The sequence below is a fragment of the Aotus nancymaae genome, unplaced genomic scaffold, assembly GCF_030222135.1.
Source record: "Aotus nancymaae isolate 86718 unplaced genomic scaffold, 86718_ANA_hifiasm-v0.15.2.pri h1tg000058l, whole genome shotgun sequence".
NCBI classification, from domain to species: Eukaryota; Metazoa; Chordata; class Mammalia; order Primates; family Aotidae; genus Aotus; species Aotus nancymaae.
Window position 1 is genome coordinate 14,310,242 of NW_026988472.1, and position 3,301 is coordinate 14,313,542.

Genomic DNA, 3,301 nt, shown 5'->3' on the forward strand with positions numbered 1-3,301 from the left:
GTGCCCATGTGTGTCTGTGTGTGCATATTAAAATACATATATACATATAAATTCAAGTAATTATAGACATCTAGATACTTGGGAAAACACCAGAACAAACTATGAACCAATACATTTTCCAGCACTTAATAAAGCAAAAATTAGTGCGTGGCTAGCATTATGATCCCGTGGTGAGCCAGTGTGCTAGGCTTATTCTGTTTTCTATTATGAGTGCCATGTCATGCTGATCCTGGAGAAGCAATAGGTGTAATCTATTTAGACTTCATTAAGGTTTACATGTCCTCCAGCATGCTTTTCTAATCAACAACCTAGACGGATAAGGTCTACATCCACCGTATCCAAGAAGACTTTCTTGCTTGCCAAAAGTGTAGCAGGAACACACTCATATTTATTACTACTATTTAGAGCTAGTAGCAGCCTGGGGAGAGAGTGGTGGAGAAAACGACAGGATCCTAAGGAAAAGGTAAACACAACTAAGTAAAGGAAAATGGAAAATATAATACCTTGGCTCAGGTATTGTTTATTATTTATGTATAGGAAAATATTCTGTTCATCCCATGTGGTACTTGACAGATTTGACCTTGGCCTAGCTATCGATAGTAGAGCTTATCAGGTTTAATAAGTAAACACATTTTTTTTTTTAATCCCCCGAGGGGGTGCACCGTTCCTGGAAGTACTGCAATACCAGGCCGATGCGTGGAGTGGATGGAGCAAGCTCCTATTCCATCTCCCAACTCCAAAAATGTGTTTAATATGTTGTCCTCAGATAGAGGACGTATCAGATATTAAACTGATAAGAACAGATACTACACTTGATCTTAGCCAAAAGGCCGAGAAGCGATAAGTAAACACATTTTATATACAAGGGATATATTTTCCAACTTATAGTACTTTTAAAAGTTTTTTTTTCTCATGATAGATAAAATTAACATTTTCTAAAAGAAAAAAATACAAAAAAAATCAGAGTATAGTAAGAGACAATATTGCTTAGTGTTTAAATAACCATAAATTTTGGTGCCAGACAGTACTGGGTTCTGTTATAAGTAAAATTTTGATGTCACAAAAGAAATAGCACTAGAAGATAAATCCTCTCAGCAAGGCCTTTTACTTCTATGGAAGGGTGTGGCTCATGGATGGAGTAACAGTGACCACACATTTGGACAAGGGAGGAAAAGGGATACTTATGCCTGACGGGAGTTGCCCCTACTGCTGTGTCATCCCCCTATTGGCTAGGGTTAGACCATACATGCTAGACTAATCCTGATTGGCTATTTTAAAGAGAGCAGGAGTCCAAGCTGGAGTGGCGGGGCAGGTGGTTTGGCAGGAAGGACGGTTACTGGTGGGTCAGAGCAGGTAGCCAGGGGTGACCTAGGTCAAAGAAGGTGACCAGAGCAGGTGACTGGAGCAGGTGACTGGGATGAGTCAGGACGGAGCCAGGGGCTGGGGGAACAGATGTGAACTACTGATTAGAACCGGGGAAGGTTGTTTACTCGAACTACAAGGAAGTTAAACTTTAAAATGAAGGATAAATAACTGAACATAATGACATACTGATTCTTTGTAATTTAGAACTCATTGTATCCAATAGTTCACATTCAGACTCTACTACTTGATAGAACCATGTGACCTTTATCTTGCCAGAGCCTCAATCTCTGCAGTAAGAAAATGGGAATAATAGCACTTAATTTGTAGAGTTGTTGTAAAGATGAGAGGAGCTTGGGTTTTCTACTTCAAATAATATGAAAGATTGAATAGTGCAATTAACCTTTCCATAACAAGGCACCTAGCAATCATGGACGAAATATGTTGGAAACAGATGCTCGGTGCCACAAAGAAAAATTAGTACTGAGACTAAAAATTTTTTAGCAAAGCAATTTTTACTTCCTGGACTGCAGGAAGGGTATTTTCACAAGCCATCTTGCCACGAGAGTACAATGAACAAAGGAAAAGCTAACATATTTATCCTTTATGTATTTGGGGTTGTCCTTACCACTGTGTCTGATTTCCGTTGGCTGGAGCCAGATCTTACAATTTAAAAGAAAACCTGATTGGCTAATAACTTAAAACTTAACTAAACAGGTAAAAGCAATGGCTAGCTGGGACATGCCTGTGAGCACGTCCAGCACGATAAATTGGTTAACATACAAGGACATAGAATGTACTACGTGCCTGTAAGCATGGCATGTTTAACAGCTACATAGGATAGGGCTTAACAAAGAGTTATTAGCACATTTATGATTTATTCTTTAACAAGAAAGGAAACTTTAAAGAGGAACTTTTCTACTTCCCACAAAATACAAGCCCAAGAAAGCAAATCTCCAGGAACCAAAACGGAACATAAAATAGAAACCAAAGCGATAGGTAAGCCCCAAAACCACTTGTAGTTGCTGCTGGAAGAAGTGCAGAACTCTGTTTTTCAGTGTCTGCACAGGGACCCAGCACAGCACACAGGGCTCTGGTCCCAGACAAGGGGGTGGGGGATGCTGGAACTGCAGCTTCACATGAAATCAGGACTGTCTAAGAACTACAGCCTAGTGAAATAGTAGGCCAGAAAAACAGTCTGCTGGTGGGACGTGGTGGCTCACGCCTGTAATTCCAGCGCTTTGGGAGGCCAAGGTGGGCAGAGCACAAGGTCAGGAGTTCGAGACCAGCCTGACCAACATGTAGAAACACCATCTCTACTAAAAAAAAAAACTAGCCAGGCATGGTGGTGCATGCCTGTACTCCCAGCTACTTGGGAGGCTGAGGCAGGAGAATCGCTTGAACCAGGGAGCGGGAGGTTGCGGTGAGCTGAGATCGTGTCATTGCACTCCAGCCTGGGCAATAAAAGTAAAACTCTGTCTCAAAAAAAAAAAAATCGCAAAAAACAAAACAACAACAAAAATAACAAAAAAAGAAAAACAGTCTGCTTGCAGAAAGGGGAGAAAACAAGTCTTCCTGTTTGTCTCAATTCTCCAAGTGGTGAAAAAATCTTCTCTAAAAAGACTTAAGTTGGCTGTAAGCCTGCCTTCATATGTAGTTAGAATTTGAATTTACATCACCTATTGGCCAGGCGTGGTAGCTCATACCTGTAATGTCAGCACTTTGGGAGGCTGAGGCAGGCAGATCACCTGAGGTCATGAGTCAAGACCAGCCTGACCGACATGATGAAACCCAATCTCTACAAAAAAATCCAAAAATTAGCTGGTCGTGGTGGCGGCGACTGTAATCCCAGCTACTTGGGAGGCTGAGGCAAGAGAGTCAATTCAACCGGGAGGCAGACATTGCAGTGAGCTGAGATCGTGCCACTGCACTCCAGCCT

General features: G+C 41.5%; 1 non-coding gene across 1 annotated transcript; it reads right to left on the bottom strand.

Annotated features, from left to right (window-relative positions):
• Window positions 1-651: 651 nt before the first annotated feature.
• LOC135270021 (U2 spliceosomal RNA) lies at window positions 652-842 on the bottom strand. The gene has a single exon (XR_010338248.1). It is a non-coding gene; the product is annotated as a U2 spliceosomal RNA (small nuclear RNA).
• Between the last annotated feature and the right edge of the window lie 2,459 nt (window positions 843-3,301).